The 27,560-nt window shown below is 45.5% G+C and overlaps 1 long non-coding RNA gene across 1 annotated transcript in view; it reads right to left on the reverse strand.

The window, feature by feature from the left end:
- LOC142007147 (uncharacterized) overlaps window positions 1-27,560 on the reverse strand; it is a 38,216-nt gene that overhangs the window by 7,509 nt on the left and 3,147 nt on the right. Inside the window, exon 2 of the long non-coding RNA XR_012643896.1 lies at window positions 10,526-10,579. This is a non-coding gene — a long non-coding RNA (uncharacterized LOC142007147). The remainder of the gene's footprint in view (window positions 1-10,525; window positions 10,580-27,560) is intronic.

Below are 27,560 nucleotides of genomic sequence, written 5' to 3' on the forward strand. Positions count from 1 at the left end.
ACAGAGTAATAGTTTGGTATCCTGTATATCTGCTGTAGGGGCAGAACAGGCTCCTTCCAGCCATTAACTTGCACAACACAAGGCATGATTATGCCCGTAACTGGGGAGCTTGCAGAGTCTAGATCAATTTATTCACTACAGCTGCTCAAAATATTTGAACAAAAATAACAGAAAAGAATGCCCTTTTTGCTAAATGGAAGGTTTTTGCTCAAAGTTTTTTCAGAGTTTTTATTTTTTCAGTGAAATTGGCATATGAAAATTATAAGAAGACTAGCAAAATACCTAATAAACTATTTAGCTAGTCTTTAAAGTGCTGCTTGACTGCTTTTTGTTTTGATAGTGTATAGAGTAGCACAGCTTCCTCTCTGTTACTATGAAAATTATAGTTTTTGTGTTTCTTTAAAAATAATTTTTATTTTCTCATTCTACATGCTTTTCCTTTCTTCTCCACCCCTTACTTTAGGGGAAAAATTAAGAAAAGTGAAGAAGGAAGGGAGAAAAAGGGAAAAGGAAAAAAACCTAAAAATTGAAGAATTAAAAAACATGAACTAAAAAAATTTTTTTTCTTAATACAAGTTTTTCAAGGAATATCAGATACACTAAAAATGTTCCTTTTCAATTCCCACACAATGACCAAGTTTTCCTTGATACTGATGTTTCCTGTGAGATATGACCTGTAGAATAAGATTTCAGGAGTGGTACTTGGAAGCGTATTAGATCTGTAGAATCAACAGGAAGTGACAGGAACAGCTTCAAGTAAAGCTGAGAGCTCTTTCTGTCAAGCATATCACCAGATGTAATCATCAGTGGGCTGTCCCAGTCCAACTTTTAAGTATTCAGCCATTCTGCGGTTAGGCATAACATTGGCTGAGCTACTGCACCAATCACCATGTTTGCTATACAGCAACAGTAATTTGCATGCAATTATTTCATCGGTTTTATGGGAGAGACTGCACAGATGACAGATTACTTGCCCCCAACTGCTACTGACACAAATACAGTATCACAAAGCTACTAATGCCAGAACTCAACACAACTGACTCACACAATAACCTCAAATATCATTCTGAAGCCTGTAGCATCTGTTGGTTCAGTGAAGTGATGGGAATTGCTACAAGCCTGGTTGAGAATTTTTTTAAAAGCATATCATCCATTTCAATCACCTCTGGGCCCTTTGAGTACCCAATCAAATGCAAGAGTCAAAAGATTCTTTGGCCATTGGAACGTGACAGCTGATCAGGGAAGGACAACAACATTAAGAGGCAGTTTCACGCAAGTTACAGATTGAAAGGATATAGATAACATCTCAGTCACGCTCAGCTTTAAAAACCCAGCAGTCACGGCTAATAAACACGTTTCAGATCAGCTATTACAGCGTGATATACAGCAATGATAAAAGGGGAGCTTCATGGAGTGCTCTTTGCTCACCACTGGCATGTCTCCTTCTGGCTGCATATGGGGACTAGCTCTGCCACTCTGATGTCACATGCTGTGGTAGCACTCCATCATACCTTCTTTAGACTCTACTGCTCCCTCTTGTTCCCACAGCTCCAGCATCAGTGGTCCCCCAACTTATACAAAGGTGCCAGTATCTTTGCCTCCAGGTGTAATCTAGCTGCCTTAATACCTTCAGGCCTTGTCAGGCTGGACACACCCCACCACTGGGAGAAAACTGTAATTTGTTCCTTTTAAAATGTAACTAGTAAACTTACAAATATTGCAATATGACAAGCAGAGAAGTGATAAAATACAGCAAGCTAAAATAATTTGTGAAATGGCATTAGGTTACCTTAAAGCAATACAAATATGGTCTCATAAATGCAAAGTTGAAATAGAAATCCTAAATCTATATTTCTTCTTGTACATAACTATGCTAAAATTGCATATGATTTCTTAAACTTGATTTAAAGGGCCACATCCTCAGCTGGTGTACATCAGTATAGATCCACTAAAGTTGATGAAGCTACATTTGTTTTCACCAGCTGAGGGTCTGTCTGGATATTATATAACCTTGTGAAATGTGATGCTCCTTTTTAAAACCAAAATAACCATAAAAAACATTTTTGTCCTTCACTGCTTCTTTGTGATATACTGAGATGGCCTCATAAAGAGAGCTTGCTTTTTAAAACAATCATGAGTTTTTTTTAAAACACACACCACCCAAAACACTAGAAATATCAGGATTTCGAGGCCTGAATTCTCTCTCTTGCTGGAGTATTTTGGCGATGTTTGGAAGCTGTGGAATGTGACCTAACCGGAAATGAAGCCTGAGCTACAGTTTTCCCAACCACCACCAAAGAGAGAGATAGATCCTTAGGTATCCAGTGACTCAGTATCCCTTTCCATGCAATGCTACTGGGGGAGCAGGGGAGTTTACTGTTCATGTTCCAGTTTCCTTTGGTGTCATGTAACAGGTCCCTCAGTATTGCCACAGTTCTCTGCTAAAAGAGGAAACTCAGAACATGATCTTTCTTACATAAAATAAAGAGAAACCTGTACATGTTTGTTGGGGGCAAGAGGATTTTAGGCAGTTATACACTATAGAGGGAAACATATACACGTTACTCACACTTAGCTGTTAGTATGTATGAATATGATGCAGCAGCAGGGAGCTGCTGATGATTAAGCAAGCTGAAATTCTGGATCTTCAGCAGTCACCACTTTGTAGCTTGGAGTTCTGAGGTGCACTAGGCTGCAAGACAGCCTGCCTTTCATGTGAGACATAAATTGATTGTCTTGATGGTTTGTGGTCAGCAAAGATTCCAAGGCACTTTTTGCAAGAGTGAAGTTATGAACTATTCCACTTTCACCATATGCCAGTATGGATAGTTATATTCTTGTTTATCCAAAGTCCTTCAGTTTCAACTGAAAAGTAAGTTTGTCTTCACTCTCTAAACTTTTGCTAGAGTATTACTCTGCACTGCCAAGCATCTGCCACATTCTTCTTAGGCTATGGTCTGAAGAAGTGGGTCTGTCCCACAAAAGCTCACCTAATAAACTATTTTGCTAGTCTTTAAATACTTGACTGCTTTTTATTCTTCTTAGGAAGTAACTGCTTTTCAGTAGAGAACAAAGAGCTCTTAAGTCCCTATCCTGCAACTGACTTCACACAGGCATCAGTATGGAGCCTGACAGATTTCACCAGCACCTACAGGAATGCACCTGCAGGCAATGAGGTGCAGATTCAGGGCCATAGCTTTTCACATGCTTCAGGATCCTTTCCAAGGAAAGACAAAGATCTGATATGTCAGTAATGTTATCCCCAAGCATAACATGGGTTCCTAAATAAATTGCATTCCAAAGAAAAATGGAAACATCAAGGACAAAACAAAAAGGGATTATATTTGGCTCTACCGAACTATATAAAATCTAGAGCTTGTCTACACTTACATTGGTCAAAAATGTTTTATCAGCCAGATCCGGGCTATAAGCAAGTCTGGGACAATGTGTTGTGGAGCAGAATGGACTCACCTAATACCCATATTACTTAATTGGAAGGGCAACTACTTGAAGGTGTGATATGTTATGATTAGGTTTGGTAGGATCCAATTTTAATTGGTAAATGTAGGTAAACATCAGTTTCAGTGTACACGTAGAAACCAGTGAAAAGTAGTTCCATCAATAATAACAGAAGTGCACAGATAGGAAAAGTACTGCTTGACAGTTTTAGAGTTTGATTTGAGGATATTTATTTTGCATATTTTCACATGTGAGGTTGATAATCTGTATGTTAGCAGCTATAAAGATTTACTTTTTCAAATCTCAACATTGACTGTCATTAAATAATTGCCTTGCTGTCCCTAATTTCCCACATCTGTGAAAGTGTAAGAAGATAAAAATAGAAAAATGCTTAAAATAATCAGCATCAATAATACCTATTGTTATTGCAAGAAAACATTCTGCCAAGGCTACCTATGCAAGGGGAAGGAGAGGTACAACAATAATGCATTTCCGTGCATTCATACCAACTGACACAAAGTACTCCAAACTGAGACTAAAGTGAACAGTAGAGCTAGTAACAAAGATTACATTCCCCTAGAACTGTCCTATATTTTCCATCAGTTTTGATTTTCAAAGTTTTGTGAACACTTAACATTCTGACTCCTTTTTGTTAATCAAAATTTTCAACAAAAAATTAATCAGGACTTCAGTCTGATATTTTTCAACAAGTTGTTGTCAACAGGAAGGTCTGAATTAGTAATGGACTTTATGTCTGACTTCTAAGTCAAGTAAAGCAAAAACCTTATATGTAGCTTATTCAAGTATATGTGAATCTTTGAAGTCTCCCTTCTCTGAAGCTGATTTTTCTCTCTCCCTCATTCTCTGTTGTTTGTATTAGACCTTTACTAGAGACTGACATCTCATAATTGCTATTCCTCATTCCTGACCCAGCCTCCTATGTGTGGTGGTATCTCACTGGGAAGGGTTCTTCACATCTAGCATTGCAGGGACAATTCTGATCTCAATTACACTAGTGTAAATAAGATCATAATCCGGCCCTAATTCACCTGAATTCTGGTTTGCTTCATCTCTTTTGTGACTACCACATCTCTGTATGAGAAGCTCAATGTAACACAAAGTGTTGTCTTCTTTAACCCTATGAAACCCCTAAGCCTTGTGAGACTTAAAAACAGCTGCTGGACTTTCCAAAACTGTTGAGTCCACAAGGAGGTCAAAAAGAAGTGATTTTCCTACATTGTGAAGTAGCAGGGAGAATGGTTTATTAATAATTTACTAAAGGATTTTCTGTAAGGAAGCTTAAAATTTAATTTCAGATTTTGTATAATTTTGGACTTGACAAAATTGTTTCAGCCCTACATCATTTTAAAGATGAGGCTTTAGAGTAAGGAAGAGACCTAGTGGCTCAGATTGAACAGGGAACAAGGAAGAACTTTTCAGATGATTTGGGGAGGAAACAAATGAAAGAGAAAACCCAGACTGTGAGGAGTCTTTGGGAGGACACTAGCTACGTCTACACGTGAATGCTACATCTAAATAGCTTATTTCGATGCAGCGACATCGAAATAAGCTATTTCGATGCATAACATCTACACGTCCTCCAGGGCTGGCGCCGTCGATGTTCAACGTCGACATTGGGCAGCACTACATCGAAGTAGGCGCTGCAGGGGAGCGTCTACACACCAAAGCGGCCCACATCGAAATAAGGGTGCAAGGAACAGCTGCAGACAGGGTCACAGGGTGGACTCAACAGCAAGCCGCTTCCTTAAAGGGCCCCTCCCAGACACACTTGCACTAAACAGCACAAGATCCACAGAGCCGACAACTGGTTGCAGACCCTGTGCATGCAGCATGGATCCCCAGCTGCAGCAGCAGCAGCCAGAAGCCCTGGGCTAAGGGCTGCTGCACACGGTGACCATAGAGCCCCGCAGGGGCTGGAGAGAGCATCTCTCAACCCCTCAGCTGATGGCCGCCATGGCAGACCCCGCTATTTCAATGTTGCGGGACGCGGATCGGCTACACATGACCTACTTCGACGTTCAACGTTGAAGTAGGGCGCTATTCCCATCTCCTCATGGGGATAGCGACTTCGACGTCTCGCCGCCTTATGTCGATTTCAACTTCGAAATAGCGCTCGCCACGTGTAGACGTGGCGGGCGCTATTTCGAAGTTGGTGCGGCTACTTTGAAGTAGCCGGCACGTGTAGACGCGGCTACTGTGAGGAAACCAGAATAAATCAATAGAGCAAGCCTTAACATGAAGTATAGTGTGGTGGAAAGTTATGTTGTCTAGAGAGAATGAAAACCAGGAGGGCAAAATATATTTCAGCTAAGGAAAAATCTGGTAGTAGGTTCAGAACTGATTTTTATCCTCCTAGGATCTGAAAGGTAGACACAGAGTGGAATAGGTCCAATGATAATTAGGAAAGCTAAAGTGACCCATTTCTACCATTAGAAGAGAGGAAGAGGAAGCAGCCTTCTTCCTGGAAACTTTACACATACATTACAGAGGGTTTGAGGGCAGATAAGGTCACATACAAAGAACATTCATTCAACAAACTTGACAAACCAGTCACTATGAATACTATTATGCTGAAATGCTTAATAGAGATTGTAGGGGATTAAGAAAGATTTCCATGGAATGGTAGAACAACCCATTAATGGGCATACAAGTGGCTTCTGTTCCAAAGGAGAAATATGAAAATTGAGATGAAGGAATTAGAAAGAATACAAAAGAACTGGGAGTCTTAAATCCTTTTAGTACTTTTCTTAGGACTGAGTACTTAGACGGAAAGTGTCTAGATGTGAATATATAATTTTAAGTTTGTATAGCATGGCAAATTTCATCTATACTGGTACCAATCTGAAAGGAAGAGAAGTGGAATATGGAAAGTTGGGTACAATTTGGCTCATACCATGACACTTTTCCATTTTGTAAGACAAGTTGGGGCCCCGGGTATAAGTAAGTATTTATTGGCATTGGACTGGGAGCCAAGAGCTCAAGGGCACATCTACACTGTGTGGGAAAAGCCACAGCAATGAGTCTCAGAGCCTGTTCAGCTGATACTTGCTCGCACTATGCAGCTAAACATAGCAGTGGAACAGTTCCTGCTCAGGCTCTATTGAAAACCAGTGTGAGGGGTGGGTCTTGTAGCCCAGGTGGAAACTCCTACCTACTCTGGTATTTTTAAGTCCGATAGCACAATCATGAGTCACATGACAGTGTCTGAGACTAGCTGATATGATGTGTGTGGTTTTTTAAATTTAGATGCACCTTGAGGTTCACTTCCAGCTCAGCTAAGGACCTGCTGTGTGCACTTGGACAAGTTGCTTCGCCTCTCTGTGACTCTGCTTTCCCTCCACTTTTGTCTAAGCTTTTGATTCAGAGGTCCCTCACTGTGTGAGTAAAGTGCACTGAACAATAAGGGTCTTATTTCTGCTAGACCCTGTAGAGTCTACTGTCATGCTGAGAAAAATTTTTCAGTCATTTAGATCAATCTGACTTTGCTGAAATTATGGATTTCAGTGGAATTTCTCCTTTTTTTACATTATTATGACATGAGAATCCAGACTTACATCACTAGATTTTCCAGCAGAAGTTGGATCCTAAAATCAAAAGACTAACCAGGAAAATGGAAAGGAATATCTGCTGTATATCTTATCATCATTTAAAATACTTTGTAACAAGTAGAGTCTTATTATGTTGTATATGTTGCTAGACAGCTGCTTGAAGTCTGGAATTCTCATTACACCAACCCCCCCACAACCACCCAAAAAGCAGATGGGTTAAAAACTGGGGGCAGGGGGAAACTAGTATGATTTTTATGCATGCCGCATCAGAGAAGGTAAAGAACACTGGATACATAATAAGTCCTCAAGAGACTGTACCTTTTTTCCCCAAAAGGAAACTAAAGGCAGCACAAATATGTAGCTTCATCTAAGATGAGGCCAATTGAAGGATGTGAGAACAGATGCTAAGTCATGATGACCTCTTGTTCAATATTTTGTTGCTGTCTGTATCATATCGACTGTCACACAATAATACCACTTCTACTTAGGGACATGAAGAGAAGAAAGGGACAATGTACCGGAGCAGTTGCCTCAGTCTGGCCAGCAGGTTTTAAAGCAGGCTGGAGTGAGCCTGCACAGGGCCCGGCCAATCAGAGAGAGAGGCTAATGGGAGCCAATTAGAGGGCGGATTGCTGGAGCAATCCTGTTATAAGGAGTTGCTCAGCAGAGTCCAGGGTAATTGGATCTTGACCAGAGAGGTTACAGTGTTGTTTCCCAAGAGGAAGCACCTTAGACGAACAGTGCTAGGCAGATTCAGGAGAGGAGAGGAGAGAGAGGGAGAGAGAGAGAGAGAGAGAGAGAGAGGCTACATCTACACTACAAGATAAAATCTATTTGTAATAAATTCAATTTTTTAACCTTGTTCTTATGAATTCAAATTTAAGTGTCCACAAAGCTTCTTGAAATTTGACATGTTTTTCCATGTCGAGTTTCTGGGTCCCCATTGCCCTGTGCAAATTTGACAGTGTGAGCAGTGCATTGTGCGTACCTTTCTCACAGTGCCTTAGTCCCAGTTGTTTGTGGGTGTTTCATGTTAGAATCACAGAATGCAAAGCACTGTCCCAGAATTCGGAGCACCCAGTAACAGAATTCAGCCCTCCCCCAAACCTGCCTGGGTTCCCTGTGCCACGTGGATGTTGGCATAGTGGCAGGCAGCTGTGCTATCAGCCCTGTCCACCCCCACCCAGTTCCATCACCAGTGCATCCACTGCAGACATTGGAGTAGTGGCGGGTAGCTGTGCCTTCAGCCCTCCCCCAAACCTGCCCGGGTTCCCTGCGCTGTGCGTCCTCTGTGGACGTTGGCACAGCAGCAGGCAGCTGTACTATCAGCCCTGTCCATCCCTGCTTGGTTTTGTCAGCTACATGTCTGGGACCTTTACATTTGCAGGCCTGGGTGCAGCAGAATTCAAATTCAAATTCAGATTCAAATTCAAATTCAGATTCTAATTCAATCAAAAATTCGCAGACTCCTGTGACCCTCTTCCTGTGCACCTGGATGGATAGCAGGGGAGAAGGAAGTGACCATGCATGGAGGATCACTGCATAGCTTTGTGGGATATGTACGGGACACTTCTGGGGCTAATACATTTGAATTAAAGACATGGTGCATCCACACTAGCCTTTTTTTAAATTTTAAATTTGAAATTGATGCTATACCCATCCGGTAATATTGACAATTTGTTACAGTATTAGGGCTCACTAATCCAAGCTAATGGAATTTACAGTGAAGGGCAGTGAAGTTTTAATATTGAGCTAACTTCTTTAAATTTGATTTTATCTCACGGTTAGAAGCATCCAGAGAGAGAGAGAGAGGGAGAGAGAGAGGGAGGGAGGACACCCCTGTGAGGAGTAAAGGGACTTCGAAGTAGCTCAGCCACTTCGAAGTACCGGCCGGTGAGCCACGGCTACACGTGAGCCAGCACTTCAAACTTTAACACTTTGAAGTTGCCCTATGGTAAAGCTCTGCATCTTAATTTAGCAGCACTTCATTCATAATCTCCTGACACCCTACTTACCATGCTCCCTTCAAAGTAGCGAGCTAGTGTAGACAAGCCCTTGGTGACTTAGTCACTTAATTTCTCTCTGTCTCAGTGTATCCCCCTGTAAAAAAAATTATACTTCTCACTTAGATACTTAAAGGGGTTTCAAGGGATGCTGTGAGGAAAGTGAGTCTATTGGAAATATCACAGTATTGGAGGGGTTGCCGTGTTAGTCTGTATCTGTAACAGCAACAAGGGGTCCTGTGGCACCTTATAGACTAACAGAAAAGTTTTGAGCATGAGCTTTCGTGAGCACAGACTCACTTCATCAGATGCTGGTCTTGGAAATCCATCTGATGAGCATCTGATGAAGTGATTTCCAAGACCAGCATCTGATGAAGTGAGTCTGTGCTCACGAAAGCTCATGCTCGAAACTTTTCTGTTAGTCTATAAGGTGCCACAGGACCCTTCGTTGCTGGAAACATCACAGTTATCCAAGTACTTTTAAATATTTGGCATTCCAGAAAACAAAGCCACCAAGAACAACTGTAATGTCTATTTAGTGATCAGTGGACAACACAGTATGTACCCGAGCAACCACATCAGTGCAGAGTCAAGCATGTGGCACTGCCATCATTCTACAACAGAAGTCAATAACTTGGGTAAAATGGCAGCAGAATGGCTTGGAAAACAATGAATGTGACCCAGTGTAAATGATAAAGGTGAATCACTTCTGCTTCAGCTTCTTTTCAGAAGCAGAAAATGAGAGAGAGGAAGTCTGATGTTTAGCTTGAAAGGCAACTGCTAAAAATGAACACTGGGCCAACTCTAGTTAGTTTATTGAAGCAATGTTAGCCAATGGCCAAGGATGTTTGGTGAGATGCCAGCTATGCCCGTTTTACACCATCCGTGACTTTAACCGCTAGGACTCACTGTCCCTTCGCGGCAGGCAGCCCAGGCCAGGCTGACAGATGCCCCAAGGTCCTAAACACCCGTGACTTTAACTGCTAGAGCTCAGAGCCCCTTCGCAGTGGGCAGTCAACACTGACTGACAGGTGCCCCAATGGCAGCACTAAGAGCCTTTCCACACCAGTGACTTTAACCGCTAGGACTCACTGTCCCTTCGCGGCGGGCAGTCAGGATTGACTGACAGGCGCCCCAAGAGTTTGCCCTGTGGAGGCGGCACAACTCAACGCTAGGCTCTTAGTACTCTCACCTAATGGCCAGGCTTTATAGCCAAAACGGCTGAGGTTCTTTAATTGTGTTGGCTGCTTTACAGTAACCCAAGGGAAACAAGTCAGGCTTATGCACAGACGGTTACCAAAATTTATTAAACTAGATTCTAATCATGTGGTTACAAAATTGCTAGTGCCTACTTATTCAAATGTATAGATGTTACACACACAAACAAGTTACAAAACTGAAGCCACGATCCCAAAGAAAGAAAACAAAGCATAGAGCTCTATTTCAAAATATGTGTACACTAAAGATAGGAGATCAGGTGTGGGCGCTTCTTACCCTCCTTGCATCTGTCGATTCCAGCGGTGCCAAGCCAGGATCGGTCACTCAATTCTGCGGAAAGACGAATAAGGGACAAGGCTTAGGGACCCCTTTAGCTGCAGAAGCCTTGGGAGGCTGTCACTTATCTGACCAGCAGATAGATAGTGAAAAGCACTCAAAAATCATGGTGCTGTTGGTCCCATACTTATACCTCTGTAGTCCTTTATTCTCTTTCTCCTTTCTTATGCCAAATTGGGGCTGGTCTGTCTGGGTGACGCCAGCTCTTGCAAGAGTAGTGTGAACTTAATTTACACTTGCAAGGGAGAGGAACAATAAGTTTCGACTACTGGACATTCCTTTTTATTAGGGTAGATATTTCCCACCTGGGATGTCAGTGTGCGTGCATCAAGTTATTGGTAGGGGCTAAGAGCCATGTCTGTCACAGCTCCTCTGTCTGCTGTGAGCCTAATCGTTGTATATGTTCCCAGAGGCACATTGTAGCAGCACACCTGTGCTTCTCACAGCCTCAAAGGCTGTGCTGGAATTTACGTTAAGTGCCCTGTTGTCTTGGCTCCCTTGTTTTCCCAGCAATGCTGGTCTGAGAGGGGGCTAGCTGTCTGGCTACAAGCAAGCAGCCCCCCTACAATAATTAAGCTTCTCATTAGAATAAGGAGAGAAGGATTTGACCTAGCTTTCAATGCTAATGTCTCTGAATGAAGACAGGCCATACTACCAAAACCATGTCATATTTCTGTATAAGAAAATGGTTACATTTTATTCCTAGTTTTTAAATAGTTTTGAATTAAACACCAAGTACAGTTTGAGACTGTAATAAACCAAATAACCAAACTGAAACGAAACCACCAACCTCTTCCCACCCACACTTCAGTTCTTTGGATGACTTCTTCTGGTGCATACCAATTTGCATAATGAGGTAGCATGATAAATGTAGCATGTAGCACGACAAATCGTTAACACTGCTCCACATATATTAATCTTTGATCTTTGACACCTCTAAGATAAAATGTGAGTGGAAACAGATAAATGCAGAAAGCAGATGTGACATAATGCTCTATATGCTGTCCCGAATTCCGCTTGCAATGCAAGCTCCCAATATATAAAGGTATTGCCATTCATTATATCATGACAATACAGGGTACAGTCCTACAAAATTTAGCCATTGGAGTTAGTGAATACTGTAAAAATTACAGATGTTAGCAAGGCTGGTTTGGATAAATTTGTTACATGATTTTTTTCCTGTCACTCAAAGAGGTGCTGAACAGGAAGTAAACAACAGGAAGTCCTGGGTGCAGGACTTGGAAGAAGGGTCAAGGGTGTGGGGTACAAGAGAAGAAAAAGAAGTCTGGATTGTGAACATGTGGAGAATGTTTATTTTAGTGCAGGGGTCAACATGGGTGCTTACAGCCACATGGCAGCCCATTTTTCATGAGCATGTGGGGCTGGAGCTCAGTCCTACCCCTCCTCCCCATGCAAACAGGCGCTTGCTCAAAGCCATGCCGCCTGTGGATTAACAAAAGACCAGCTAACGCTACCAACCACCACCTAAATGGTAAAGCTCTGCATCTTAATTTACGTATTGATGAAGATGTTGTAAGCAGGACTGTTAGTGACTTTAAAAAATATCACTGGCACTTGGACCATACACAGAGGCCAAAAGGTCAAATTTTTACACTCTACCTCAGAAACGTTGCTGACTCCTGTTTGAGAGCATCCTGGATGGTTTTGTAATCCATACTCCACCCTGCCTGATTTTCCTGATGTGATAATGTGTTGTACTTCTGTAACATCTTTTACCCAAGAATACCAGAAGACTTAGTGAATTCAGCCTGTGGATATTATCTTCATGTTAACTAAGTGTTAAATATTATTGCTTTTTTACAGAGAGGCATACTGAGGTGTAGAGAGGGTATGTGAGCCATACTCAGACTACTAAGGGTTGACCCTCTCTAGCCCGGCACTCTCTTGTCTGGCAATCTCTGTATTCCAACATGATTTTAGTTAGCTAGAAGACTACTTATCATGGCTGTGGCCAAGTTTCCTGTGGTCCCATAAAGTTTGTTTACATATACCAGTCCTGGCTCTCAGTGTTCTGTGCTGTTATTTATCTCTAATTTACCCCTAAATGTCTTCTAAGAGCCTAGCAAGCAGTGGAAGTATTAGTACTGCTGCTAGACAATATTGACTTCCCAACATCCGGTAAAGTCTCTCATTCAGCACCAGTCAGGCCCTGAGGGTGCCAGACTAGAGAGGTTCAACCTGTAGTTAAAATGTCTCCCATAGTCCTTCACTCATCTGAATTTACAGCATACTAGTTGTGCTAATATACCATATTGTGAAAATATCTAATCAACTCCCCAGATGTATGTCATTTCTAGGGTGTATCATGGAGATTATAGAGCTAGTGAGGAAAGGCTCTAGGTGTCTGGCACTGTTCTTTAACCTTTTCAGAAATCCCTTCCATCCTTCTATGAGAGAAGGCAGCTGCTGGACCAGATAACTGATACTGTGATATAGAGAGCCATAGAATGGCAATATACAGGAATCACACTCAAAGAAGAGAAAAGGCGTCCCGTTGATCCTAAAGCAACTGTAGCATTTGAAGAAACTGAAGCTTATCTGAGGGCTAAATACAAGAAATATTCATTATCAGGCATTAAAGAAGAAAAATAAAACAAGGCAACCAGTCTTCTCCACACAGACCCAGAGAAGTGACCTGTTCCAATCTCAAGGCAGCAAGCCAGCCACTAAATCTCAGTTTAGAGTGAGCTGCTTCTGATGTCTTTTTACCAATGTGAGTTTACCAATATTTGTCAAATTTCTCTCTACCACACCAGCACCAAGACCGAATTCCTCTGTGCTCTCTTAGTTATATGCAGTGCTATTTTTGTAAAAAATTTGGGAGCCGGTAATCAGCCATCCCCTCCTGCCCCCAGCCAATCGGGTGGCTGGGGCTGCCGAGGTGCCAGCACTCAGTATCCACAAGTAGTGGCACAAACAAAACACTGGTTATACGATACCTATTTTAACACAGGTCTGTGTTGACTGTTCTCTGGAATACAGTTTATCATCTACTGTTTCACAAAAGCCTATTCAAAGCCTTGGGGACCCATCCAGCAAATTTGTGTGTCTTTTCTAGGGTATTCTAAATTTGCTGTTTTCAGCTTCTGCAGTAGCTTCCTAACATCTTTTAGTACAGAGTCCTTGGCAATACGACTTAGGAAGAGAATTAAATTGCCAACTAACATCTAAACAATCAGGCAGTTAATGTGTGGGTGAATTTCCTTCTTATGTCCCTTAATTCCAGTGTCAACTGTAATATAATTACTTCTGTTGTAAGTAACTGCAGTACTTGCTTTGCCTCCCTCTGGCTTTATTTTTAAAGGCACATGAGTGTTGATAACAAGCTGCCATCCTTTCCTTTGGCTAGCCTGCCTTTTGAATTTCAGACACAAAATATAAAGCTGCTACACTGATGCCAGGGCCAGAAAAAAAAAAAGCCATGTGAGCCCTTTTCCAGAGTTCTCTTACTTTGAGCTGGCATGCAGCTCAACAGTCTTTTTGATGAGAAAGCAGCTCTAATTATGCAGTCCCATATGTTAACTATGTTAGGTGTGTTAATCTGGGCTAGGCTATGCATTATGAGCAAAGCCAGCCATAGTATATACGGACACACCTCATGTTATTTCAGGCATTCACACCTGCTTATATTAAGGCTAAACTTGAAATGAGTTATTCGTAGGCTATTCAGAAAGCAACAGATACTAAATTCACAAATTAAACAAAAGTCACTTAGCCTTGATAGGAAAAGTTTGGGCCTCTTCCACTTCTGGAAACACAGAATATAGTTTTTGATGGTAAAATGAGTCACAGTTAGTAATTAAGACTTATCCTTAATATGCTCTCTCTTTGAGGGTGTGAACATCTAATGTATTCTTTTAAAAGAGAGAAAGTACTTATAGTTTCATGCATTTATGTTCCTACCTTGTTAAATGGACAACTTATTTTACATCTGCACAGACAAAATATTGCATAGCCATGAGTCACTGAAATTTAGGCTGCTTTTTTCCTGTTTTATTTATTTATATAGTATGCACCTGTGAATCCATTGTTTAATCATTTGTAGCCTGATCCTGAAAACCCTGAATCATATGAACAGTGTTTAGTCCCACTGAAGCCAAGGGAATTATTCATCTTAAAATTTTAGAGATTAGATGCCTATATTTTAGGAAACTATAGGAATATATCAACTCTTCAGATACAGGAGATGAAAATAGAATAACTAAGTAGATAGATAACTTGTGGGATACCATCCTTCTGGGGTCAGAGGCCTGCAGCTAACTGGCTAATTAGCCCTATTGCTGCACCTGATAAAAGTGTTGGACTTTAATTAGCTGATCCGTTTAAAAGAAGGCAGTAGGAAAGACAGGAGGGGAGGAGATAGAATTGTTATTTAGAAAGTTGAGGGCTGCATGTTCAAAGGATATCTACTAGAACTACTGTCTAGAGGACTTGCTCTAGAACCAAACAGACAGAAGGGATGTTGTATGTTGTACTTTTTCTTTTTCTAAACTGAGACAAGAGTTAGAAATTTTGTGTTGTTGAAGTTACTAGCAGGAGGAACAGGCTTGGGGTGGGGACATTTGCACTGCACAGACTTTTTGAGGGAAAAGTGTGAGGCTTTCATTGTTTAAGAAAGTTTCAAACATAGATGCCAAATTTCTAATTTTCCTGGTGGTGCTTGGGACCCTCCAGCCCTGCTCCAGGCCATCCCCTCTCTCTCCCCTTAAAGCCCTGCCTTTTCTCAACCCATTCCATTCCCCTGATCTGTGAGAGAAACAGGGAGGGAGAAGTGCTGAGCCCTGACTTTTATTTCTTGGGGGTGCTCCAGCCCACGGAGTTGTCACTAACAGCATCTGCCAAAAAAACCTGGCCTCAGTGAGAGCACTCAGGCAGAATTATTGTGGGGAAAGAGGGGAAAATTTGGTCAAAAAAAATCCCCCCCCGCCATCCAAAATGTTTCTTGGTAGGAAAAAAAAAATTCATTTCAATGGTCTTCTTGAAGCATCTACTATGGAAAATTTAGATTGTTCATTTGGAAAACAAAACACTAATGCTTTCCATCATCTCCCAAGATGCAACATAGCCAGGGGCTCTTATGATGGGCCTTCTCTCTTTCTCAAGCTGGGAGAAAGTGTCCTAGTGTGGGAGATGTAGTTTTGCTAGAGAACACAACCCATAGAGGAGAATGGGCATATAAGGCATCTAAACTACAGCTTCCTGCGAGGCACAGTGGAGCTGTTTTGAATTTAAATATATTGGGTTTGATATTTTACCAGAGAATTTCCATAGAAAAGTCACCTGTTTTGTGACTAGCTATAACCAAAAAACCCCAAAACCTACACAAAGGGCCAAAACTGCAAAACTCAGAGAAAAAGCTGTGATGTCTCAAGGATCAGCAGACTCTAGCATTGAATGAATGCAGGTTCAGATTTCTTGTTTCTTACTGACATGTTCTTGCAGCCTTGTATTTCACAGGCAAAAGAACATTGCACATGGGATGGACTGAGTACAACATAGTTGCACTTCAGCTGCACCATCTGCTTCTATGAAAGATTTATTAAGGTGTCAGTTCTACTTTCAAAACAAATTATGCTGCTTTCTTTGAGCCAAGGAAAAATCCTCTCCAGTTGTTAATGCTTACATGACAGTTATTCTGCCTTTGTTAAAGTCTGAGTCAATTGAGTATCTTTGCTTGGGGAAAAAGTCCAAATGTGAATTTGAGCACCACATGTGCTGAGAGTTTGAACTCCTGATTAAAGCAGTATACACAAGACATGGGACACTATCGCCTGCTGCAGCCCCCAAAAACATGTAACTAGCATTGATGCCTTGTTTAGACACACTGTAATTTATTTTAAAAGAGCAATTTTCAAGTTAGATCCAGCTCTCAAGGAAAAATAAAATAAAAATATATAGGGCCTGATTCTCAGTTGCTCTGACAGTATTGTGCCTTTGTGTAAATTAGAATCAGGACCTTATTGCACTGTCTTTCTTTCTCTGGCTCTCTTCCTATTGAAAAAGCAGTTGTTCCTATTCTGTGTGAGGAGATTCACAGACCCATAGGAATTGTCATAAATCACATTTTTTCCAGCATTTTTCATACCCTATTCCTAAATCTTACCTCAATAATTGAGAGAATTTCTGTATCTTTTATTAAAGCATTACCTCAAATATGGCAGTGGAGCTAGCATAGGTAAGGGGGTGGGTGTGCTTTTCACGTTATAGGGTACAGGTAAGCAGATAAAAATATTAGTAGGAATGAGAGCTCTCCTGTTGACATAATTAAATTAAAAGAATCATAAAATACTAGAACTGGAAGAGATCTCAAATGGTCATCAAGTCCAGTCCTCTCCCTCACAGCCAAACCAAGCACCATCCTCTAGATTGGTGTTTCTCAACTTTTTTGTTTAATTATCCTTATATAATATATCCCCAGTACCTACAATTTTCAGACACACAGAATTTTTTTTTGACTATTGGCACACAATTGTTTAAACAACTTAATCATAACTGGTTGGTACTCCTGGCTGAGAACCTCTGCTTTACATCATCCCTAAAGGATGCCTGTCCAATCTGCTTTTAAATATCTACAATGACGGAGAATCCACAATCTCCCTAGGCAATTTATTTAAATTACCCCAAAGAGTGCTGTCCATACTGGCACTTCTGTCTGTGCAGCTCCCATTTGTTTTTTCACACCCTGGCTACGTCTACACAAGCCCCAAACTTCGAAATGGCCACGCAAATGGCCATTTCAAAGTTTACTAATGAAGCGCTGAAATGCATATTCAGCGCTTCATTAGCATGCGGGCGGCTGCGGCACTTCGAAATTGACGCGTCTCGCTGCCGTGCGTCTCGTCCCCACGGGGCTCCTTTTCAGAAGGACCCCGCCTACTTCGAAGTCCCCTTATTCCCATCTGCAACTTCCTCTTATCATAACTTAAAGCAAGATAAGGGTTTGATTGTTCCAGGATAATGGGATATGCCTGGAATGAGATTGTTTTTCATAGTGTGGAAAGGGAGGGACAGTTATACTGTGTAACGACCATAGGGAGGAAGCAAGGGACCAGAGACGGTGACTAGGACAGCTCTAATTCCATTGGATCAGCACTGGACAGGGTAGGTGTAACTTTCTCACATGCACCCCTAGCCACTGTGGCTCCCACAACAGCCAGTCTTGGAGAGCCCCTACACAGCCACTGCAGCCACTGCCAGCTTCTGCACCCTCACTCCCTCCAGACCCCTGTCCTGAACCCTTCCTCACTCCCCAAACATGAGTCCAGCATTCCCCTCCCAGTGCCTTGCCCTGAGCCCCTCCCCAACCCTAAGCCTTGACTCCAGCACCACCACACGCACCCTGACCTCATCCTCTCCTCACCACCCTCGGCCCTGACTCCAGAACCCTCCACACCCCAACTCCCTGACTTGAAAGATCTGAGCAATACCAGGTAAATCATCTACAGGTTGAACCACTCTAGTTTGGTACCCACAGGACCTGACCAGTGCCAAATGAGAGAATTTGCCAGACCATGCAAATTCAATACTGTCTGGCAGCATTACCAACACTTCCACTGCTCACTGTGTTCTTAGAAGACATTTAGAGGTATACTGTGACTAAATACCCGCACAGAACACTGGTGGCTATAAACAAACTTTATGGGGCTATGGGAAACTTGGCCACCTCCATGATAATGGGTTGTCTGGCTAACTAAAATCATGCCAAAATTATGTCTGTTGTCAGACAAGAGCGTACCAGACTAGAGGTTCAGCCTGTAGTAATAAGCCCTGGCTGTCTCCTTGGCCTTTATTTCCATTTCCTGATTGGTGAAACCAGTTTAAAGCATGCTTCAAAGAGCTATGTCAACTCATACAAGCTGAGGATCTAGCAAGATGTATTGCCTACAATACCTGTCATTAGTGTCTGTGGCCTTAAATAGCCCTAGGAATTTTTAGGCAATGTAAAGACAACATCTTGGAAAGATTTTTCAGGTGGAAAAATCCGTATTGTCTCTTCAAGAAAGGTGGTAAAACAAAGAATAAGATCCCATCTCTATGGCTGCAGCCAACTGCTGTTATTCGCAGTAATGCTGCATTGCAGAGATGGGTAGACAGTTTGGAAAACTGTTAAAAATATTTCAGATCTAACTGACTTCTCAATACAATATTTCTTTTCTGAGCATTGAGTCAAACCTCGCCTTAAAATATTAAGAACATACAACCTCAGTGATTTTCTGACTCCTTGGCTACATCTACACTAGGATACTACATTGAAGTAGCCTATTTCGAAGTAACAACATCGAAATAGGCTACTTTGACAGGTATCGACCACACATCCTCCGGGGCTGCTGCTGTCGTTCAACGTCGAAGTAGCAATGGGGAACATTGAAAGGAGCTGCCCCAGAAGGAAATGTGGAGCGTCCACACACACAAGCGCTCCCCGTCAAAATAAGGGTCCAGGAAAGCCCGCAGACGGGGTCACAGGCTAGACTAGCCCTTCCGGGGCAACAACAACCCTCTCCTTTAAAGGGCCCCTCCCAGACACACCCAACCTGCACAGCACAAGGTCTGCAGAGTGCTAGCCATACTCTCGCAGACTGATACACAGCAGCTATGGAGCAGCAGCAGCAGCAGCAGCAGCAGCAGCACCTGGAAGCCATCCAGGTAGTCCACCAGGGAGCAAGCACCCTGCTAGGTGCTGCATGGGAGGCCATCCAGCAGCTCCTGGCAGGGGGACCCTCCCAGGTGGCAGATGGGGACACCCCTGAGCCCCGGGCTCCCCTGTTCCTCCCCTGCTGGGTGCTCCGCTGCCTCTGGAGCTACCGCACCAGCTCCGAGTGGTGGGAGCAGCTGGTCATGGGGGAGTGGGACAATGACCAGTGTCTGCGGAACTTCCACACGCGCCGGCAGACCTTCATGGAGCTCTGCCAGTGGCTCACCCCTTCACTGAGGCACCAGGACACCCGGATGTGGCGCGCCCTCCCCGTTGAGAAGAGGGTCGCAGTAACTGTCTAGAAGCTGGCCACTCCAGACAGCTACTGTTCCGTGGGACACCAGTTTGGAGTGGGAAAGGCCACGGTTGGGGCCATCATCATGGAGGTTAGGAGGTACGCACCCACTAGGGGGCGGGGGGGCTGAGGCGGGGGGCTGGATGTGGGGTTGGGGAGGGAGAGGTGCCGGAAAGGGAGGATGCTGGGGAGGGAGGGACTGGGCAGTGCTTGGGGAAGTGCCTGGGAGGGGGGGCCTGGGGCACTCTGCACACCCTCATGGGCACTCATGTCCCCTCCCCGCAGGTGGTCCACGTGCTTAATGGCATGCTGCTCCAGAGGGTCATCCGAGTTGGGGACCTGGACATAGCCATCACCGGATTTGCTGTCATGGGGTTTCTGAACTGCTTCATGCCCTCGACCACAGCGGGGGAAGATACATCAACTGGAGGGGCTACCACTCCATGTTCCTGCAGGCCATGGTGGACAGCTGGGGCCGCTTCCAGGATGTCTATGTGGGCTGTCCCAGCTGTACACATGATGCCTGTGTTTTTAAGAACTCGGGCCTGTGCTGCTGGCTGGAGGTAGGGACCTACATTCCCCAGAGGGAGATCCCTCTGGGGGACACCACCGTGTCCCTCTGCCTGATGGTGGATGCGGCCTACCCCCTCCAGCCCTGGCTCACGCGTCTGTACTCTGGCCACCTCACCGCCAGCCAGGAGCAGTACAATGCCCACCTGAACCATGCCTACCAGGTGGTGGAGAGGACCTTCGGCTGCCTGAAGGGCCGCTGGCGGTGCCTCTTTGCTCCTCCTGGACGTCGGCCTCCAGAACATCCCCCAGGTTGTGGGCATGTGTTGCATGCTCCACAACATTGTTAAGATCAAGGGGGAGGCCTTTGTCCAGGGGTGGGCAGTCAATGCTGGCACTAGCTTCCCCCAGCTGGCTGCCGCACCCAGTCGCCAGGCCCACCACAAGGGTGTATGGGTCTGTGAGGCCCTGCAGGCCCAATTTTGATCAGGGAGACCCCTGAGCACCTCCCTGGCCTTCACCAGAGGGCCTCCTGCACACCATCCCCCCAACAAACAAACGTCTCAGGTTCTTTGGAAAATAACACTGTGGATTATTGAAAACTGGTAAACTGTGTAATGTGCACAACAAAAACTGGAACCAATATACAAAGGGGGACAACTATATACAAGGGGGACGACTATATACAAATGGGGGGCCAGCAGATGGCTCAGCTGTTGGCCTATCAATCTGGGATGGGTGTAGAGGGGCGCGATCCTCGGCGGGTACGGTTGCGCCCCCACTCCTTGTCCACAGTCTCTGGCACAGCTGGCCGGGGGCTGGGAGGACCAGCAGGTATGGCCGGAATGCCTCCACCAGCTGGTCTTCAGCCCCAGTGGGCTCCGGCCCTGGGGAGCTGGCAGACGGCAAAGCAGGTGATGCGGCAGGTGGGGCAACAGGCAGCGAGGCAGGTGTGCAGGAAGGGGGGGGCATCAGGTGAAGTGGCAGGGAGGGTGGCAGGGGGTGCAGCGGGGGGCGGGAGCTGGGCAACAGCCTCCCAGAGCTACCCAGCTATGTCCCAGAAAACGCCCATGAATTCCTGCCACACCGTTGAGTGCCGGGTGGACTCCTCCCAGTGAAAGCGGAGCCTGTCCTCGGCCACCTCCGCCTGCGACCGGAGAGCTGCCAGGAGCTGTGGGTCCACGGTGGTGGTGTGCCCTTCATGCTGGCATTGGGGGTGTCCCCAAGTGCTGTTGGTGGCTGACCTCTGGTGGGCTCTCAGGGACCACGGAGGGTGCCTGGCTCCCTGGAGCCTTGGATGGTGCAGATGCAGGAAGGGAGAGATGGAGAGGAAGTCTGTTAGTACTGTGCTCTGGCTTGTGGTCCATTCCCCCCATCCCCCATTGATGCTGGGTCTCTGTCCCCGTCAGTGGGTGTGGTATCCCCATTGCATGGTCCCCTGTCCCCAGTGTTAGGGCACAGTGCTGTCCGTGGGTGTGGGTGCTGATGGGCGCTGATGGCCATGCCGCTGTCCTGGACCGTGCTGTGGCTGGGTCCACTGGGGGTGTATGGGGCTCCCGGTAGGGTCTGGTGCCCCCACCCCGTGGCCTGGGGGTGTGTGCCCTGTGGGGTATGTACCTGACTGTCCACTGCTGCGGTCAGGGGAACCCCAGTGGGCAGACACCCGGCTGGTGCTCCAGGAGAGGAGGTCTATGAAGAGACCCCCTTCTCACTGCTGGACCCCTTTTCTGCTATCCCAAGGGCTGGCTCCTCGGGTGTGCCCTGGGGTGTGGGGCTGGCCTCCGGGCTGGACTCTGGCTCCGAGGCCTGCTGGGACTCCTCAGCTGCAGTGTCCAACGTGGCCTGCGGGGAGGAGGTGTCCCAGGGGCCCAGGATGGCCCTGAGCTCCCTGTAATAGAGGAAAGTGGTGGGGGCAGTCCCAGACTGGCTGGCCAAGTCCCAGGCCTGGGTGTAACCCTGCTGCAACTTCTTCACCTTCCTATAGACATGATCTGGAGTGTGGGCAGGGTGATCTCGGGTGGCCAGGCCTTCGGCCAGTTGGGCAAATGCTTCCCTGTTCTGCCGCTTGCTCCCCATCATGTGGAGCACCTCCTCCTCAGCCCACAGCCCCAGCAGGTCTTGGAGCTCGGCCTCCAACCAGGAGGGCCCCTGACGCTTTTTGGCCCTGTTTGGCTGCTGGGGGTGCCTGGGTCCCCTCGGGGGGGGGAGCCCTGGGGGCGGTCTGGGGGCTGGCTGACTGCCATGGTGCTGGTTGGAAGGGTCTGGGTCTGTGGAGGGCGTGCAGGGCTGCCATGTGTGCGTGCTGCTGCCTGCAAGCTCTCAGCTTCCTGCCACAGGAAATCCGGGTCCGTGGTGCCTTAAGGGCTGCTGCATGCAGTGATCATAGAGCCCCACAGGGGCTGGACAGCACGTCTCAACCCCTCAGCTGATTGCAGCTATGGAGAACCCCACTATTTCTAAGGAGCGGGACGTGGATTGTTTACACACGCCCTACTTTGATGTTGAATGTCAGAGTAGGGCACTATCCCCATCTTTGGATAGGAATAGTGATTTTGATATCTTGCTGCCTAACGTCAATTTCAACGTTGAAATAGCGCACGGCGTGTGTAGATGCCATGCGTGCTATTTTGACGTTGTGCTGGCCACTTCGAAGTAGCTGGCTAGTGTAGACGCACCCCTTCTCTTTACATATCACACAAAAAGAGAGGCGCCCAATATCAGAGATAAGTAGCTTCCCGAAAGGCTGATTCTAGGCTAGAATCTGTTACATATTCCGAGAGGAAATAAATGAAAGATTGGTCCCAAACTTGGAAGAAATTACTTCAAATCTGTATGTGAGAAATTATCTTTATATTCCGTGATAAAAATTAGGAAAAAATCATGCAGTTTACCTGCCTCCTCCTATCATAAATGGTATTTATAACCTATCTATAAAGGCTGCATTACAACCACTTTTATCAGAAAGGCACAAAACCTCCCCGGCTCCCCAGTTATTCAGAGCAGAAGAGAAAGGGAGGTAATTTGCAACATTTCATTTTGGGGTTTATTATTAAAAGTGGTGATTCATACCCAGTTCTGCTGGCACATGTATAGATGGGGCTGCAGCTCCCTTTATTCCTCGTCCGGTTGTTCCCATATGTTATGTCTATATAGCAGTCCTATATCAAAATAAGCTATTCTGGAATAGTTTTGAAATAGCTATTCCAAAATAGGGCTGATATACACACAAAAGTGTATCAAAATATCCTATGCACATAAGCAGTATCTACACTTGCCTTCATCTTTCAAAAGTGGCACGCAAATGAGGGACATCAAAAATGCAAATGAGGCACTGATTTACACATATGACACCTCATTTGCATATTTGCCTTTCAAAAGAGCTTTTTTTGAAAGAAAAAAGGCAGTGTAGATGTGGCTCTTTTGAAAGTTAACCCCATCTTTGAAAGAAGCCTTCCTCCTGAAACAAAGGAAGCTCTTTCAAAAGGAGAATATCCAAATGAGGCACCAGATATGTAAATCAGTGCCTTATTTGCATTTTGATATCCTTCATTTGCATGCCTCTTTTGAAAGAGGGATGCAAGTGTAGACACAGCTATAGGCTTTCAGAAGTGGAATGAAAATGAGGGAGATTGAAAATGCAAATGAAGTGCTGATTTAGAAATCTTGCACGGTCTTGTTTCTGGAGGGGACTTTCCTGAAAGCAAAAACAGCTATGTAGATGAGGTTCCTTCGGAGAAGACTTTTGTTTCAGGAAGAAGAGTGCTTTCAATTTTTTTTTTTTTTTGCCCTGAAGGAACCCTGTCTACATGGCTGTTTTTGCTTTCAGAAAAGTCTGTTCCGGAAATGAGAACTTGTGAGATTATGGAAATGAAATGTGAGATTTGTAAATCAGCACTTCATTTGCATTTTTGATCTCCCTCATTTGGGTCTTCCGGAATGGGGATTTCCTTTGGAAGGACCCTCCGTATCCTTCCAAAGGAGCCCTGTCTACATGGCAGCTTTGCTTCCAGAAGGGGATCTTCCAGAAGCGAGATCTCACAGGGATATTCTAATGAGGTGTGAGATACTTTAATCCACACCTCATTAGCATCTTCTGCTCCGCTCATTACCATGCCCCTTTTGGAAGGTGGGGGGGAGTGTAGACACAGCCAGGAAGTTGCGCTTATTTCAAAATAACATCACCTATTATAAAATAGCTATTTTGAAATGCACTATTCCACCTGCAATGAGGTTTACTGATTTTGAAATAAAGCACCTGCTGTTCTGAATTTACTTCAAAATTGTATGTGTGTAGTGTTGATGACAGCGAAGGTATTTCAAAATAACAGCTGGTATCTTGAAATAATTTGGTTTATGTGGCCGTAGCCAAATAGATGCATGTAAGGCACGGGACTTGTGTTTCCTTAAGCATCAGAGCTGTGAACAGGGAAAGCCCTTTTGCGGATCTCACTGGTATGATCCTTACTTCTGGCCCCAGCTTCTGCAGAACTGTACTGAGCCATGGGGTAATCTAGCCTAAAATGAGTTCAGAGCAATACAACTGTAAAATGCTAAAATAAAACTGCATTTTTAATAGCTAGAAGCAAAATATGACTGACAGATTAGCTAAGCTGACTGCATACAGTACCCATTAGTGTTGTTTGGTGAACAATAAAAGACTTTAGAAAGAAAGAGGGGTTGGAATTTTAAGTAGGAACCATTTTTTGTCAAGGGAAGTCTTTCTAGGGAAACTGGCTTTACTGTCAGCTGAGCTGCTTACCTCTTCATTTGCCCACATGAGGTGAATTACCTGGGAGTCAGTCCTACCAGGACTTCCAGGCACACATCTCCTGGGCACAGCACGGCTGCATCTACACTAGCAAGCCCTTTTGAAGGAGAAATCAAAAGGAGGGCCCCTTTGGAAAGATCCCATGGAGTGTCTACACACACAAAGCACTCTTTCCAAAGCAGTTTTGAAAGATTGCAGGGCACCTTTCGAAATTGCTCTTCCCTTCCTGTGTCAAGAAGAGCCCCTCCTTTTGAAACCCTCTTTTGAAAGAGGGCAAGTGTAGATGCTCCGCAGGCTGCTCTTTCATAAGAGAGGTCCTCCATGGCACCGGCCAGCTGGCGTGTGGAGATCTCCTGCCAGCACGTGCGGGGCTCTATGGCTGGTGCCTCCGGCCGTGTTTAAAGATGCAGCGGCCCAGAAGCCCCATGCAGGAAGCTGAGAGTGTGCTGGCTGCAGGAACTGCACGAGCCTGCAGCAGCATGCCCTCCTGGTGAGGCAAGAGCCCAGTGAGACACACCACCAGCCCCAAGGCTCTTGTGGCCCCCGGGGGCCCCCTCTGACTCACCCGAGGGATCCCTGGAGGGCAGCCAGGGGCCAAAAAGAGGGCCCCCTCCTGGAGCAAGGGGAACGTGAAGGACTTGTTCAGGCTGTGGGGGGAGAAGGAGGTGCTCCTCCACACCACCGGCCAGTGCCAGAATGCTGCAGCCCTTGTCTGGCTGTCAGCCAGCCTGAAGACCCAAGGCCACCCCCCCACCCCGGCTCAGCCAACCAAATCCAGTCGAAAGTTAAAGAGTTGTGCCAGGTGTACACCCGGACCTGGGATGCAGCTGGCCACTTGGGGGCAGTGCCCTCCAGCTGCCCTCATGACAAGGTGCAAGAGCCAGAGGCTGTAGTGGACACAGTGGGCTTGAGGTGGAGGCCCAGCTCATGCCAGGCGAGCAGGCAGGACCCAAGGCCAAGGCCCGTGGCCAGGAGCAGGACTTATTATCAGATGGGGAGGAGGCCCTGGTGATTGAGGTCCCTCTGCCTGGGCCACCCCCAAAGTTCTTGAGGGACTGTCAGGTAGGTGACTGGCGATTCAGACACCCTGGGCTGTGGGGGATAGGGGCACCTGGCACTGCTGGCAGCAGACTGGCCACATGGCCATTAGCCCCGTCCCAACACAATCTGGCTGTCTGCGGACCGCAAGCTGCAGAGCGGCCCATGCACAGCACTCAGCACCCCCTGCTGTGGACAGCACCTCAACCCGCAAGCCCAGGGAGGGAGCCTGGGAGGGGGATGGAGCCCACCCTGTGCACAGCCCACCCATGTGGGGACCCCCAAGTGCAGAGGATCCCACAGGGCCCACTGACTGTTGGGTGGGTGGAGAAGCACAGTCCCTGGGGCCAGAGCATGAGGCTGATGGGTTGCCTTCTCTCCCCTTCTGTCTCCACACTATCCAGGGCCGGGGAGCCCTGTCCAGGACCAAGGGAGCCCCCCTCTGAGTGCCAAGGGGGCCAGGCCTTCAGGATACCCATCGTTCATGTGGGCCCATGCCCAGAGGTCGCGCCACTGCCACCACAGGAAGGATGAGGAGGAGGCGGCCTCCCAGATGGTGGCCATCTGGAAGCAGACTGCCGTGCTCCGGTGGTGGCTTGAGCTCGAGGAGGCGGACATGGGGTGGTGGCATGAGGCCTGGGGTGAGTTCGCTGGGGCCCAACGGGCCCTTACCCGGGTTGTGACCCGACACCTGTCCCCGCCATCCTCTGCCTCCCCTGCCACCTTCTGTGCTGCCTCTCCCACTGCCTCCCATGCTACCTCCCCGCACTGCATCCCCTGCCAGCACCCTTGCCGGCCCTGACCTCGCCGCCCTGCTCTCACCTAATGTCCCTCCAGCTGCCACAATTTTCTCTACTTTAGGTAGGTTTATGGCCCCAATTACCATAGTATACAATCACCTCACAGTTTTTAATGTATTTATCCTTACAACACCCTTATGAAACAGGAAAAATACTATTATCCACATTTTACAGGTAGGGGACTGAGGACAAAATTGTCCAAGGTCACACAGCATCTCTGTGTCAGGTAAGGGAATTGACCATTGGCTGTTCAACAACTGTCCTTCCTATCTTACTCCACTACCTATATTCTAAGGAAGATTAAGCAGAACAAAATCCAACAACATTAATTATTTCACTTGGAATGATTTGGAAACAGATTTGATCAAATATTCAAAGAGTAAATATGAAAGAGAATGAGGAAAGATGTAATTCATTATCATCACTAGATAACGAAAGAGCTAAGGCCTGACTTATTGCTAGCTGTTTGAGTTATAGGGCCCTATACTGTATTATTTTATTACTTTACTTTAGTCCTTGCTTTTTTGTAAATTTTGGAGGACTTTATCTTGGTTTATGCATGTCTAATATTGGCGAGTAATAGCCTAAAAGGAGTATACATAGTTATTGCTTTCATATTTTTTGTAAAATTAGTTGAAAAATATTGATTTCCAAACACGTTTACTTAAATATAATTGCTTTGGGTAACAGCAGGGTCAGGCTAGTCACAAGAATTTGTTCATTCATTTACTTTATTTTTAATTGCCCAATGTGTAGATAGGAACCATCACAGGGACACAGTAAATCCGTGGATGGTATGTGAAAATCTTTCAGTGTAATGTAATGGAAAAATAAGGAAAATTGGATGTTTA

Source organism: Carettochelys insculpta, chromosome 1 (genome assembly GCF_033958435.1).
Source record: "Carettochelys insculpta isolate YL-2023 chromosome 1, ASM3395843v1, whole genome shotgun sequence".
NCBI lineage: Eukaryota > Metazoa > Chordata > Testudines > Carettochelyidae > Carettochelys > Carettochelys insculpta.